Source organism: Kryptolebias marmoratus, linkage group LG5 (genome assembly GCF_001649575.2).
Source record: "Kryptolebias marmoratus isolate JLee-2015 linkage group LG5, ASM164957v2, whole genome shotgun sequence".
Classification (NCBI taxonomy): domain Eukaryota; kingdom Metazoa; phylum Chordata; class Actinopteri; order Cyprinodontiformes; family Rivulidae; genus Kryptolebias; species Kryptolebias marmoratus.
Window position 1 is genome coordinate 4,568,317 of NC_051434.1, and position 16,963 is coordinate 4,585,279.

Below are 16,963 nucleotides of genomic sequence, written 5' to 3' on the forward strand. Positions count from 1 at the left end.
TTTGGAGAGGCTAATGGAAGACAAGTGTTGCTCTGAATAGATAGCGAGAAAGGAAAAAAAATCAATAGCAGAGAGTGAAAGGTGGCAAAAATAAAACAATGTTCATACAGACAAAGAGAGGTAATAATGGAAGTGGGAAAAAAGGTTTTTCTTGTGACAAACACACACACACACCAAACAGTATGCACAGAAACAGTGATTGGCAGGCTGAGTGGGTTGATTACAAGAAGTCCTCCTTTGTCTTCAAAGACTTTGTGAAGTCACATCTAAAATTAGAGCCAGAGATCAAAGTCACACTCACCAAAATGGAGGTTTAATTCAGCCATCTACAAAACATGGATATGAGTCTTGTGCAAATTCCCTTTTCTCTAGAGCTAGTTTTAAAAATTAAGCTCACAATAATGTTCATGGTTCGTCCCAAAAAATAATAAAAAAATTTAAAAAACACAACCAGATTTTCAAAGTAAACTTTTTAAGTTTTTTTTGTTTGTATGTTTTTTCAAAGTTTTTTTGTGTTTGCCCTTTTTAATTTATTTCCTGTTTTTCTTGTATGAGATTGGACATAATATTGGATTCAAGATTTGACCAAAGTGGACGATTATTATTTCATTTTAAATTGCAGCCACTTTCAAAGCACTACATGGGGACACTATATTGATATATTCAACTATACTCCAAGTAAAGAAGGCATTGGTTATTTTGGTTATATGCACATCAGTAAGAAGAACAGTTAAAATTGGTGCAACATCTGCAGCTCTCTTTTGCAAAGGATTGAGGTTTGTTCTTACTGTCACTTTGCAACATCTGTTCACCATCACAAAGAATGTAATTTATTGTTGCCAGAATGAGTCATGCCTAATTCAACTCCCTTAGTTAAAATAAAAAAAAACATTAAGTTTGAATTTAACTTAAATACCAGCAGTCATGAATGTGCTCATTTAAATGGGTTTGTGCACACTATTATGATCATTTATATGCACACAGAGCTCCATATCTGAATCACTCTTTATTTGCCCATATAAGTTTTTGGCCCTATGTTCTACACAATAATTACCATCTTTATGTGTATGTCTGTGTTATCTGGCAGGTCTTTGACAGCAAGCCTTGGCATTAATATTGCTGCCTTAGGAGCTGCTTTTGTCAACTAAAGCAGCATAAAATCTGTCTGCTTAATTACAAATGGTAAAAAAGAGAGAAATGAGGAGAGGGAAGTGGAAGCATTGGGGATTAAAGAAAAGTACAGAAATGAATTTTGGTTTTCCAATGAAGCAGAAATTAAAAAAAAGCAGAATCTAAAAATAAATCAGTGAATATCACTACTGTCCTAAAATGTGCCGCAGAAGCAATTAGTAATTTATTGATTCTGGCATCAAACCTAAAGGCAATTTCTAGTTTTTCCACTTTATTTTTTGTAGATCTTTTAGTTGTTTTAATATTTTTTCCCACAAACTTTCAATTCACAAGTTACTACAGTACATTTTTAAAAAATGAACTAATTAAAAAAAAAGAAAAACAAAAGAATGGTAGACATTGTTCCCCTTAGCTTAAGGTTACCTCTGTAGTGGTATGCTGCTGCCCGCAGGGTAGGTAGGCCACGGGTGAATATTTCATTTCATTGTTAGCCAAATGAAGAATTGGTTGTCAAGAAAATTTCCTAAAGGAAAAAAAGGACAAGATACTGCAATAATAAATTTAAAAGTAAGGAACCACTACTTTTGTAGAATATATACTCCATATGTCTAAACACATTACTTATGAGACGATTTCTGCCTAATAGTGATTTTATATATATTATAATAGTAATATAAGGCATATCAGCATTTGGAATATGTCTCTGTGTGTTGCCTTCTGTTAGTGACACTATTATGACTGTATTACACCATCAGTTTAAGTGCTGACAGAGTCAGAGGCTTTATATTTGTACCAACGCTTTAGTTTTGACTGTCCAATCACTTGCTCTAAGGCTTGAAAACTGGTGCAAGAACTCTTTGCTGGCTTAAAGCCTCATGTCTTGCAGCTGAAAACCCTCAATCTAATGAAACAGAGACATGTGCTGCTATTAATCCTGCTAACCAGGGATCTTATTCTTTCATTTTCACCGGTTCGATGGATCTGTGTGGAGGGGAATGCACAAGATAAAATGGCATTCTACTTGTGGTAAAATCAATGTTTCTAGAACAAAATGGATCTATTACTAGCTTAGAATCAAAAATTAGTCCAGCATAGTTGTTCGGTAGACAACTTCTTTTTCTATCATCTTTCTTGTTTCTTAAAAAGTTTTTATCAAACTTATTTGAATGCATAATATGCAGCATAATATGTCAGATATTGTTGCTTTTATCAAAGCTGGTATAATCTCCGACAGACAGACAAATGCCCTTTAGTGTTGGTGCTGTGATGTGCTGACAGTGTTATATTTTGCTCTGCATCCAAAATGTACATTGCGCTTCATTGCACAGTACAATATTTTAGCTTGCCTGCAAAGCTGCAGGGTATTTGTAAGCTTTTAAGTTTTTGTGTTCATAAATTATCTGTGCTGCCCAGCAAACATCTGAGGTGCATGGTTTTCAATGTGATTTACTGCATACCAATATTTTGCATCACATCACAGAAATTTATAATCTTGAATTAAAACAGATGCACAGGGAAATAAATCACTCAGATGGAGTCATTTTCACTCTGCAAAGTTGTTTTTAATAATTCATGCACTGGATGATCTAAAGACAGGTTGTAAATAAGCAAACAGGAAAATCAAACAGCAGGTAAAACAAAAAAGCTGCTCTTATCCCTCACTGAAGAGTAAAACTTTATATTTACTTTTATATATGTATTATCAGTTTAGTTAATTGGCTTCAACTCAATATGTCTGTTTACATAGTATTGTTTTTCTGTAGGCAATATGGGGACATGGACAATTTATGACCTAAAAAAATCTGACAGGCAGTCATTTAGATTATCACTTTATAACTAACATGAATAAATATTGTTAGAACTTATCTGAGTTGTATATATTTTGAGGATGACCTGAACTAAAGGACATTTTCTGCCACTTTGTCCCTTTGGAGCTGTTAAAGACCTAAACTCTGCCTCCATAAAAGAGCCAGCACACCAATGAAAGGTCACAGTTTCGTGAGTGCACGTCTGTTCTATCCAAATGTCCTTTAGTCAAACTTGAACATCTGAAAGTCTAAATTTTGAACAGTAAATATGTGTTTAAATATGACATACAAGTTACCAGATTTTAAAAGAATGATGTGCCTGAATCAGATTCAATAAAAGCATCAGTCTGTACTATACTTAGTGGACAAATGGAGCAAACCTTGACTAAGATTCTGAAAATAAGTCCTTCAGTTTATTTGCTTGTTTGTTCATACTCTTAAAAATAAAACATGTAGGCAGTCGTGAGTATTGTGCAAAGAAAACATACATACAATGTTTGTTGTTTGCTCAAATACAACCCAAATGACGTGTTAGAGCACTTTCTGACTCTGAGAAAGGTTGATGGATGCAAAATGTCTAACCCAGGGGTAGGCAACCCTGGTCCTGGAGAGCCACTATCCTGCATGTTTTACTTGTTTCCCTGCTCCAACACACCTGATTCAGTGGTTAAATTACCTCTTTATTTTCTGCAGAAGCCTGTTACTGACACACTGATTCAAATCAGGTGTGATGAAGCAGAGAAACAGTAAAACAACAAGAAGAAGTGGCTCTCCAGGACCAGGGTTGCCTTGCCCTGGTCTAACCAAACAGCACAAATTCCACCTCTGGGTTACCTTTTGGTAATTACACAAAGATATATTATGAAATAGCATTCGGCATTCACTACTTGGATTTGAACAATGACAAAAAAAAATCATTATTAGGGCTCAAATATCCATACTTTAAAACATGATTGTGACATTAATGAATTAACTTTGCATGGCTGCCTTGTTGACATGTCAACAATGACTTAACTTCATTTTATGAAACCAGTTTTGTCACCTTGGTTGCTTTAAGGCAATTAAACTATTAGGCTACATGAATGAAACACAACTAACCAGTAAGAGAGAGAAAAAAAAGATCATATGTACTGAACAACTGAATGTTTACATACACCATTTTCCACTTAAGACAGTTGCCTCACAACACATAAAAGTTTAATTTTCTACAAAAATAGCTAAAGCTTGTTTTTTTTTCTGCATGAAAACACATCTATGTGGTTGTTTTTGCTATGACAACAATCTTTCTTCATATCCCTTTTTTGTGCCTGTCTTTCTGTGTACTGTATTATTACAGTCATTGAATCACCATCAATTCACAATGTCCAGGCAAAAACACTTGCTTGTTAAAATATTTGACCTTTTCTACTTTTTATGCAGCATTCACAAGCTTTTGGTATTGAACAATGAACACAATACACTTTCACAGCATACTGTAGGAAGACTTGTATGTATTAGAGTAAATTTGAGTGTTGGATTTTTAAGCACATTTACCTGAAAGTTTTATTTTATATAAACAGGCAGGTTAAACCCAGAGACCTTAAAAGGAGATGTATTACTAACATCAGTGTTCAAAAGTACAAAGATGCACAGTAAAAGTTCATTTCAGTAGACAGACATCACCAATGTATATTGAAGAAACAAACTAATATGAAATTCCAACCAATCAGTTCATTTGACAGCATTATTTACAAGTGTAGCTTTTGTGTCAAACTTAACTTTAATTGTCAGAGTTTGTAGGATATTTCATATTTAATATAACATGCTTAACCAAGTGCATCTTCTTAACCCAATAAAAAATGTCTTGCTGTAGAAACCACATAGGATTTCAAGCTTTAATGGCTTTATGGAGTAATGGTTTGATGAGCAGCTCCCCTGTTTGTTCAAATTACATTGTCATCCTCTAGAACTTATTTATAAGCACAATACAGTTTCCTCCTAATGCCTTCATGCTTTTCCCATGACAGTTGGTGCTTTAATGAATATAATGAAGACATGAAGCAATGCACTGCAAAAGGCAGGGAACAAAATGAAAACTGCTGGCTGCATTAAAACAGTGGCCTTGCAGATATTTTACAATGACATCAACTCTGCAGTGGAAAGTTAAATGATTTAGTGGACCCCATATTACAAACAGTAAGGGGTTACATTCTGTGCATACTAACGGTCAGAGTGTTTCATATATATGCAAGATAACAATGAAAGTGCTGACACTTTTCTTTGGTTAGTTTTGGGGGAAAAAAGTGGTCTCCAGTTTCCACAGGTCTGCAGTGGTCTTTGTCTAAAAGTCATTTGAAGGGAGCACAAACTTTTTTCCCCCCTCTGCAGTTTCTCTAATTTTCATTAATATTACGATATTGAACTTTGTTGGTGTATGAAACCATGGTGGAGGACAGCCCTTTCAGAGTACCCCTCTATAACAGAGCTATCCAGATTGTAAGTGGAATGATAAGAAAAAAAATGCTAATTTGTTTTTATGTGCTGACAGGAAGTGACGTGAAGATGAATTTGGGACAGTGAAGTCAACCAAAGAACTTTGTTCTTAAAATAATTTGTCATGCTTCTATAAAAACAAGTCGGAGTTAGGCGAAACATATTCCTTTCCTTTCCAATGGTGCTAAACTGATCATTCATGGTGGTGTCCTCAGCAGGGTGGAGCTTTAGGTGGTATCTCACTGAGCTATGACCGTTGGGAGAGTAGTTAGTGAAAAAAAAAAATCCCTCAAAAACATTATGTTGTTGCCCACCCCGATGTAGCACAACTTAATTTGTACTCACCTCAGCAGCCACCCCTTTGTTTCTAATTTAATGTGCTGGAACACACTTTTGAAATTAACATAGGCAGTTTTGGACCAATTTTCCCAAAAACTATTATCAACTTGGCTTTTAGAACTGGACATTTGCCTGGAATGTTGTCTGTCATAAGGGACATCACATGCAGGTGTCAGAAAACAGCTCTGGCATGTCTGAGATGAGTTGGAGATGCTTGTGGAAAAATTCTGTTATAATATTTTGAGAACAAAGTTGTTGCACCAAATTTTGAACACAGTCAAAAGTCAAGCAGCAGAGCTAAACACCACTGCAACTCTCAGCCAACTACTTCCAGCCCAGTGAGATATCACCTTTAGAACTGGAGCACAGTACGAACATTAGATTTATTTGGTCTTACTAAAACTATTTGTATTTTTCTGTCTTTTTGAAATCAAAGCCTTAAAGTGGCTGGCGGTGTGCTGAGATTGCGGGCAAACATACATGACATATAAAGCCCTTTTCCAAAGCATGCCTGAGGCCAGCTCAGATTTATATGCTCGCCTTTGATGAAAAATTCCACATTATTCCAGAGTAATTTCTAACCGATTAGGAGGATTAAAAGAAAAAAAAAAGAAAAAGCATCATTTATTGTTTGCCACAACATAATGTGATGGAAAAGAGAGAGAGAGAGATTTATTGGGGATTAGCATGCAAAGCATTTCCTGAAAAGACAGTTTTATTCCTTTCTAAATAACCTCCATATGTTGACAGGCTGGTTTAACAGAACATAAGAGCACAGTGAGCTGTGGCATGCTTGCAATAAACAATATGCTGAAACATTTGGGTTGTCCTAAAGTAATATTACGTATGTCTGCAAATCTAAAACAAGTTTTTTGTCTGATGAAAGACATGAAAACACCCACCGTACACACCCTCTGCTGAGGAGTATAAGCTTGTTTTTTTTCCTCTCCTCGGACTTTTCCATGAGCAGCTGAAAGGCTCTTTTGATGTTCAGTTTACCTCCCTTAGTATTTATTTTGATGGCAAATGCAAAAGCTTGATAAATAATTGAATGTTGAGGTGTTTGGTTTGCACAAGCCTAAAATTTAAGACATACCTTGCATGGCCTTAAAAAACTTCAACTTTAATTTAAAATAGTAACACAACTAAACACCAGAAAGTCCCTGAGTTGCACTTACATTAAGCCCAATGCATGTAGTATGTTTGACATTTATTACATTTCTAATCCTTAACGTGGCAAATCCTCACTGAAATGGTAAAGTTGACAAAAACCAACTAACCAAACAAACAAGAAACTAGATCTGTTTTTTTGTCTTTTATTTTTTTACTTGAGGAACTGGATCTGTCATAGAATAATATCACCATGCCAAAGTGTTCTTTTTTTACAGAAATATTTATGAATGAATAATCATGGGATTTCTGAATGGTGTTTGTGCATCATTCATGTAGCTTTATGTGATATGTATTTGTGTATATATGTGAAAAAAGTATATGATGTTGGTGCCAAAAGGTATCTTGACTCTTCAAATTTAAAAGTTTACCTGGAAAATACGATAACTTTAAGATCATTAGGAAGTTGTCATCATAGTTTAGCAATGAAAGCAGTTACCGTGCTAGATAAATTTACTTTCTGAAGGTCAAACTATTAAGGCAGGATTGAACATTGATCAATTAAGACACAGTCTCAACTGTATTACAATATGAGCCTTTTAATACTGAAGAGGATGAACAATCAATATGCATATTGACAGTGGTAAACTTCATAACTAAAATTCATTCTAAGTGTGTGCCTAGGAAAAGTCAGCAAAAATTATGAGATTAATGAAGCAATGCTCTTTGGGGAAAAGTGCAGAAAACATAAATTCATAAGTTTATCAGAACTAAATCATGTGGTGCAAAGGAAAGAAAGAAAAAAAAAACTGACAGGATAAAAAGAGCCAGAGGAGGTAATAAAGCAAAGAAACAAATCAAAGAAAGAATCGATGGAAGAGATGGAGTCCCTCCCTCCAAATGTTCTAGCCCCTGAGGTTTGGCAGACTCTCTGGCTGTCCCTTTGAGATGAACAACAAAAAGAAAACAAATAAATAAATAAGCACATGTGAGAGCAGGGTTGCTAGTTTTCAACCTCAGCCTTGTTTAATCCCAGAACTAAAAAAAACAAGAACTTGTCAAATGATATTCAGCAATTTCCTTTTTGCATTGCAGTTGAAGAGCTTTTCATGAAAAGTTATTGTTTATGTGGAACCACTGAAGTTTTACTATCAGGCCATATCAGACCAATGCTTATATTATTGTTATCTGTAGATAATTTAAGCAACAAGTATTAACAGTTCAGATGGAAACAAATGGGCAATCATTCAAACTTTTTTTTTCTAAATAATTCTTACAGCAAAGCCAAGTAAAATCAATACTGTGATTTTTTTTTACTTAAATATAGTATTTTACTGTGATGTTCAACCAACATTTTTGTCCTGAAAATTTTTTGAAAATCTGTTCATTACTTTTTGAGTAATCTTGTGCACAGACAAACAAACAAACGCTAATGAAAACATATACTTCCTTGGCAGAGGTCAAACATATAAGTCATAGAAAACTCATCTCTACAAAGAACCTTTCTAATCTTGTTTTGTCCATCTTTTGACTGAATTAGCCATTATTCCCTTTGTTGTTATTTTGTGTCATTTTTATTTTATTTATTTTTTAATCACATTTTTGTGCCATATAGTCTGTAGTAGGCAGTGATGGATTCAATTTAACTTTGGTTTTAAGTTGTATCTGGACCTATGTCACATCCACTGCCTTAAGACAACAAGATTTTAACTTAAAGTCTAAGACTACATTGTTTTAAAGATCAAAAGTCTAGCAATCACCCAGGCAATCTGAACCAGAAACTCCTTGTTTGTCACTCAGTAAGAAGTGAGGAAGGCCGATAAGCAGGGAGAGAAATGGCAGAAGTGATGAAATAGTCAAGTTAGGAGGAAGAAGTGTTCTGTGGCGGAAATGGCCATTTGTTTGGTCTGAAGGTGGAAAGTGAAGCTGACAGTAATAACAAAGAGGCCATGAATCTGAGCCATAATTAAATGTGAGCCTTGGACCAAGGCTGGTCTTGGAATGAAGTGGTTCTTGGAACGACAGTCTGTGGTGTTCAGCCAGAGTCCAGCATGCTATAAACAGCAAAGAGAAGGAGCGACTGGAGGGCGGCCAATGTCAGGTCATTTTGGGGGTTGTTTAGGGAGATGAGAGGGAAGATATTTTTATTTTAGCCATTATTGAAAGCAGTACAAAAGGACATATAAGCTGACTGCAGCAACACTTCCCACATCACTTGATTCTGAAGAATGCAGGGATTATCATAATGATTAGAGTCTCATTTGTACAAAAAATATAAATGAATTAAATAAAGAAGACTATAAAATAAAATCAGGAGTTAAGAAACTGCAAAAACTGCATATTCAGCGATCAGCATAAAATAAAGGTGAGTTAATAGTATTACTTGTGAACTGAAGATTTCTCTGGTAATAGTTTTCACAATTTCTCTCGACCAAAAATGCAGATTTGTTAAGGAATAAGTAAAAAAGTCTTATTATTAATAATAATAATAACAATGAGTGACAGGAAAATATTAAAAATGATAAAAACCTCATAAAGAGACACTGATAATATGGCACAAATACAAATAGATTTTAAAAAGGTGAGCAGATTGGCAGATGAGGGGCAGGTGTGTAAGGAGCTGGAAAACAATTTGTGGTGATTTGGGTTTTTTCGGTGTTATGGTTTTGTTTTATTTTTGGTTTGTTTGGTTTCTGTCGTGTCTCTTGTTTCATTTGCTCCTCCTCAGTCTCTCTCTCTCTCTGTCTCCCTGCCACACCTACACCTGTCCCCACTTTGTAATCACGTCACCTGTCTCCATTTACCTAATTATCCTCAGTCTTTAAAACCCAGTCATTGCCTTCCACACTCTGCTGGTCCATTGTCTGTGTTAGTTGTCTATTGTTTGATGTAGTCTGTTTAGTTACCCTCGTGCTGTGTTCCTGGTTTCTGTTGGTTCCATGTTTGTATTTAAATTTAGGTTTTGTTTGTTTGCTGCCACGTCAGCATTTTTGTTTTTGTTTATTCTAGTTTAATAAATTAGTTTTTTTCCCCCTTACTATGAGTCTGCATTCTGGGTTCGCCTTAGTCTCCACGGTTCCTGACACAATTGCTATGAAAGTAATTTGATGCCAAGAGAAAAACAAAATATTGACTCTTTAAAATACAAAGGAAATAAGTAAAAAGAAACAACATCTCTAAATGTCAAGAAATCAACAAGCAAAACAAACTTAAAATACAAAAACAACCCTCAAAGCCTCAACGCTGTGACACATCATTTATTTCTATAGACTTTTCACATTTATGTGTGGAGAGTTTTCAATTCAAGCTTTATCACTGCAGGCATTTTAGTGCATGTTAGGCTTGAAATATGAACTATGAGAAGCTATCTTCTAACTGACAGCTGTTGTAACAAGAAGTGTCACCTTCATCTATTGATGAGTATGCCATTTTGTTGACTGCATTCAAAAATAGCTCTGCCAGATTGAGTGCAGCAGGCTAAATGATGTCAGTTAAACCTTGTTCTTTTGCTGCAATAATATGACAAAGTGTGAAAACAGTGTAGCTTTTAAACAATGCAACAAGTGGTATTTGCTTTGCTGCTAATTTGTCCCAACGGTGACTATTGAATAAAAATCTTTGGTTTTGACGTATTTGACTCTGGAGCCAACATCCTCGAAACAATCTTCTTTAATGTGTGCCAAGGCATCTGTGTGAGTACAAAACAAGGTCAGTTTTAAACAGTCCAAGGAACTTTGCACAGAGACACACTAATATAGTATTTTAAGACTAATATAAAAGATAAACATGGTGTTTTTTTTGTTTTTTTTTTCTCTAAAATATTGTGACACTGCGAGGGAAAAAAACGTTTTGAGGCAACAAAAACTACCGTGAGTTGCACAAATCAGAGAAAAACTTAGTTTAACATTTCTGGAATCTGTTTAACTTAGAGGGACTATATAATTCACAGGTAATTAAAAGTTCAAGTAAAATAGCTAAATGAAGGCATTCTAGTGACATGAAACAAAAGGGGATACCAAAAATCCAGATTTTGAAAAAAGAAAACATCTTTTTGAAGTAAAACAAAAAAACTCAGTCAAAAAGTTACAAATATTACAAACTTAAAACTTTGCAGAATTCTGCAGAAAAAAAATGCTAGTAAAGGTGTTTTCTTTTAGCAAAAGCAAAAGACAATCAGTCAAGAATGAAGTGATAAGATGTGCTGCTTAGCTGTTCACAGAGAAAACTCTCTAACCCTCCCGAAGCCTTTGAGAGAGAGAGAGAGACAAAGAGAGGTAGAAAAGCACTTTGGGTTAATTTGACCCGAAGGCCACAGGAGGGTTTAAACAATGGAACAACAAAGCCCAGAGGATACCTCCAGAAATTGTTTAGATATTTATATGCCATTATCCATTATGGTGCCTTTGTAACGCACACAATTCACATTTCTTAAACATTAAAATTATGTTTGACCAGCATTAAATCTGACTCTTTTCAACTTTTTATCAGAATTTCAGAGCTAAAGTAAACATATAGCATTATCCTAAACATGATAAGCTTTAAAACAAACAGAGTTAACTTTACATACAGAATAAATGTTTCCAGAAAAGACAAAAACCTGTAAGCTATATTTAGCTATACCTAAGCTACATAATTTGAGTTTTAGCAAGCCATCTTAATTGTGATTTAAAACTCTTGTTTTGTAAAAAACCATTGACCCATTCCAGAGTCTATTTTTCCATCATACTATTGTGTTTATTGTATTTTGTGTTATTTTTATTGTGGTTTAGTAATAAGCAACCATTAAAGTCCCTTGAGAGCACTAAAACTGTTCTAAAATAAACAGACTAAAATTATACTTTTTTTTTTTTTTACAGTCGACGTATACAATATAGGCAGCACAAAAGTAAACTCAAAGTGATGCTGACTGAATGTGAAGACAAAAGTACATTAAGGTGATTCGACAAGTACTGTGTACACAGGAGACAGGCAGGAAAAACATCTCCCTCAGCAGTTAAAAGACATGAACTTTTCACCTAAAAAAAAAAAGTAGATAACTTTTAAAAGTAGACACAACAAAGATGCAACAGTAACTCAGATACACACAGGTCTTTTTTGTCAGTACTCATTTATTCCCATCTTATAGGAATTATGAGCCAATTCAACCACTGAATCTCTGAGAGACACACATATCTCGGTCAGCAGAGGTTTATTGTTCCTTATCTTGTACCGTACACATGACGGTATCAAGGATGATATGTCTAATATGGCACCACTCCAAACACAAAGCCAAGAAAACAAGGAGTCATGAAGTAACACTTTTTCACTGTACATTTATAGAGGGTCTTTGCTGGTGTGTCACTTAATCTTAATTTTGGCAGTTTTGCTGGTTTTAGTCATTGTTTAAGATGACAATTTCCAAATGTTTTAGGCATGTGTGAAAAATGTATTCTGTAAAGTAAGAATGCTGCCATTTTGCTTAATGCAAAATGAGCTAACAGAAAATAAATATATAAATCACAATAATATTTGGTGCAATTGCTCTGCCTTAAAAACAGCAAAAACTCTTAAAGGTACACTTGGACAGTCGGGGATTTTAGAACCAGTTATATTAAACAGGTGTTCACGATCATCAGTCAAGATAAATCTGAATAGAAGGGGTCTTCATGGAAGAATTTCTTGCAAGTTTGGAACTGCATTTCTAAAATATAAAAGGGTCCTCTGAGGGTCATGAAGTAGACTTATCCATCATGCAGTATCATCAGGGAGGGAACTGAGTGGTCCAAAGATTGCTCTGCAATAAGACAACAACCCTAAAAATACAGGAAATGCCATTTTAATTTCACTGTAAAGAAGAAGTTCTTGAAAATCCCAGAATTGATGGTGCCCTCAGAAAGCCCTGATCTTCACGTTGAGTATATCTGGAGTTACATGAAGATAAACAAGGATTTAAGTTAACCACACAATAACTTATTTGCCAAATTCCTTGAAAAAGTATGCAAGTGTATATAAAATGATTGATGTTGTTTTGAAAGCAAATGGTGATTGCAGTAAATATTAGTTTTAAATTTAAATTTCTCATTTACTCTGAAATGTTAATTAATAAAGATCAAAGAATTATAATGTATAATTTTAGAAGTCATTCTTAATTCATTGCATTTATTCCACACCTGTCTTAAATCTTTGTGCAAATATCTACTGCATGTTCTGGTTTTAGGTACTTGTCAGTGGCGTATTTGAAATGCATTTCTACTCCTATCCATTTTTATTCTAAATATCCTCCAAGAGAGTTTATCGTATAGAGCAGCAGTTTGACAGGCGCTAGTTTCACTGAGGATCCTGTACTCAGTTCCTTAGGCAAATCTTGCCCTCTGTCTGAACTCATCTCTTTGTAGCCTGCAGATGCCTCAGAAAAATTTGGATACGCAGAATATACCAACGCATTCCTTCTGTAGCAATTCTGGAAATGACAATGTTCATTTATGGACAGAGCTTGGTGATAAGAAAAAAAAATGCACGCTATTTTGTTTCTTTGACTTGAGACAAAGTAGTTTTTATAAAGACTTGCTCAGTTTTTGTGTTGCAAAGTGTAGTTTGTCATCGTAAACAAGATGGCTGGGTATTTTTAATGTAAATAAACTCTAGATTTAGAACTTTAATTGGACTTCAGCAAATTTTCTTTAAATTATCTAATTTTAAAACCTGTCAACAGTCTTAAGAATGTTAAAGATGTTTTCCATACTTGCTTTTACAGTGATATAGTTAACATTTCTGGTGGACCAAGAAAAAAAAAAAAGCTCAAATGAAAAGAGAGGCATACAATAAAATCTAATACCCAGGATGATCTACAGACCAGGACTCACAACCAGGTGGTTAGTGCAGCAAAATAGGTTTGGTAAAATTTGAGTCCAGTAACAGACTAACAAGAAAAAAATAGTATTTTCTGTGAAAATGCTGCATGAAAGCTGAGCACTGAATGAGTTTCCTGAAATTTATTGAAGATGTTAAAACAAGCAGAACAGAAGCTGAAAAAAAGTAACTAACAAACTAAATTTATCCAAACTGTAGCCCAAAGTTAAAATTCATAAAACTGTGACTTTGCAAAACTGTAGATAAAAGCTGTTGTTAAAAGGTAAAACCTGTAAAATAGTTGTTGAAAGCTAAAACTAGAAAACTGTAACTAAAAGCTAAAACTAGTAAAATTGTAATGTCACGATTTGAGTTTTTTTGAGTTGTTTTTCTGTATTTGATTTCACGTTGTCACTCTTGTGTTCTGTGTTTTCTTGTCATTCTTGTTGTTAAGTGTGATTAGTTTTTCTCATGTGTTTCCTGTGTCACTATTCAGCTGCCCTCAGCTCATTAGTTCTTCAGTCAGCCTGCCACGCCCACCTACACCTGTCCCGAGTTATTAATTAGTCACCTGTGTTCACTACCTCATCAGCCTCTGTCTTTATAATCTGTTCTTTAGCTCCCATTAGTCACTGGTTCATTCATTCGGTAGCTTCTGCTGAGTGTTTATCCCTGTCTTGTTGCTGCTTGTTCACGTCTGTTCAGGCCATGCTCCTTGTGTCTTCCTCCTGTGTTCTTTAGTTCTTTATGTCAGCTTTTTCTTTTTGTTAATAAATCAGTTTTTTGTTCAACCCAAGATGAGCCTACACCCTGGCTTCATCACGCACGCTCATAACATAAACTTAAACATTTTAAAACATATAAGTTAAAAATACCAAAAGTCCTATAACTCACCTTCTGAATGATCTGAATGTTTTGCTCGATGAATGGTTAAAAAAGCTGAAAGTGTTTCTGTAAACAGCAAAACAATAATATGAATGCTGCCTCAGCATGCACTCATTAACTGATAATCAACAGGTACTTTAGCTCAGAAAAAAAGAGTGAATGTAAATGAATAAATTTACAAAAAAAATGACTTAAAAACAAAAACTTAGGATCTTTGTGTGATTGCAAAAAGAGGGTCTGAAATCTTAATTCCTGAATTCTTTAAAAAATAAATCCAGCTTCACTCTTAAACAAACAAATATAGACGTTGAAATAAATCAATATGGATAAACAACTACAGATCAGCTTGGTCTCATTTTTGTGACGCAATAAGAAACAAAATGGTCCACCAAAATGTAATCTAGCATTCATTTAGCCCCTTAATCAAGCTGCTCTCAACACCTTGCTCTCTTTTCAGTCCAGCAACCTTTATTGGCTGTTTAAGACCATAAATTAACAAGGTGACACATTTGTGTTCTTTCTGTTGCTCATCAACATGACTGAAATGACATTTTCTGCCCTCCACCACCTCCTCATGCTCCTGCAATGCATCCCTCCTCCTTCCCTCCTCCTCCTTCTTCTTCGCACTGCTGTCGTGGCAACAGAGGATGGGGAGAGAGGCAGGAGAGGGAGGGGTAGGGGGGGAGAAAGAGACAGTGACAGAGTGCTGGAGAGGGAAAGAGACAGAAATAGAGAAAAAGGAGAAGATTGGTGAAGATGAGATTTGAGTCTGGGACCAGAGGCAGTGTGAAACACAGAAAGGACTGCAGATTGACTGTTGTGGCTTTGTGTGCCTTTTGGTGTATGAGTGCTTAGTTGCATAATTCCACTTCAGTTTCTGACTGAACGTAAAACTTGAATCCAAAATTACGACAACAGGTATGTGATGTGAGTCAGATTTCTGACACATCATTACACGGTCTGTAGAGTATTTGTCCATTTAACCTAAATAAAGTGCAAAGCATCCCGAATGCACATTTGTAGTAAAATCTACCATCTAACACTCTTTCTTTTCTTAATTCATAAAACATGTCCTCCTTTTATCCATAATGCAACTTTTTAGCACCTATTTTTGTTGTACTATGTTGTCCATATTAAAACTTAGAGATATGCAAGTATTGGTTGCTTCATGTAATGTAAACTGCAAGTTAAATATAGTCAGCTAAACACTGTAAATCCTGCTATTTCTGTGAGGAAAAAAAAAGGAAAAATGCAAGCCCCCAAAACATGTTTCAAATAAAAATATGAATGAAAAGGTGGAGGTGATAAACTATAATAATAATAATAATAATAATAATAATAATAATAATAATAATAATAATAATAATAATAATAATAATGCACATCTCTTTTTTAAAGAAAAGCTCAAAGTACTACATAAAAAGAAATATAAGCTGTGGTAAAATACATAAAATACATATTTTGAGCCCACATTTAAAAGTGTCACAGGTCTCAGAGTATCAGGAAGAGCTTTCCACAGGCAAGAGAGAGCCTCACAGAATGTTTGATCATCCATAGTTCACAGGTTTTTTCCTGACAAGATGGAGGCAGTTTGAATATTTAGAGAGAAAGGAATGTTTTGAGCTGTGTTGGGAGAGAAGTTCTTCAGGTGGTACCTTTTTCTCTAGATGCAGTGGTGGGTGAGGAAGGCGATCTTGTAGTCGATTCTTCTACTGGAAGGTAGTGGAGTGCGTGTAAAGCAGGTGTTTTACAGCCGTACTTCTGCAATCTCATCAGGAGCCTAGCAGCAGAGGTTTGAATGTGTTGGAGTCTTAAAATACTTTTACTCAGGATTCCGATGAGAAGTGCATTGCAGCAGTCAACTCGGGAGGAAAAACAAGGCGTGGAGCAATTTCTCTGCATCAGAGAGGGTGAGGATGAGATGAAGCTTGGGGATATTTCTGAGGTAAATCCTAAAAGTTTAAAAACAAAGCAACTGGACTTCTATTCTCTAGTAAAAAAACATTTTGCAACTCATCTGGGGAGCTTTTCCGTTTTAAACTAGAGAGTGCAGAGTTCCAAGGCAATTCTGTGACCTGAGACGGCAATGCTGATTATAGATGATGAGCGACACTGGTGAGGGATTCTAACTAGAATTGCTAAAGTTTGGAACTATTTGGCTAAAGCCTTAATCTCCACCAGACAGCTGGTGAGTATTATAGGAGAGGATGATGAAGGCAGAGGTGATGATGCTGAATATGGATCAGTACCTGTGGTTTTCACATATAACTAAGTGTCACTAGCATAACAATGGGAAGAAACACTGTAGAGGCTGATGATGTGGCTGAGGAGGAGTATGTACAGGATGAAGAGGATGGGCTCCAGAACTAACTTGTGGATCAGCCCAAGAA

The 16,963-nt window shown here is 35.2% G+C and overlaps 1 protein-coding gene across 1 annotated transcript in view; it reads left to right on the plus strand.

Moving 5' to 3' along the window:
• The window catches only part of LOC108247816 (glutamate receptor ionotropic, kainate 5), a 167,801-nt gene that overhangs the window by 40,376 nt on the left and 110,462 nt on the right, over window positions 1-16,963 (plus strand). The gene's annotated exons all lie outside the window — the stretch shown is intronic.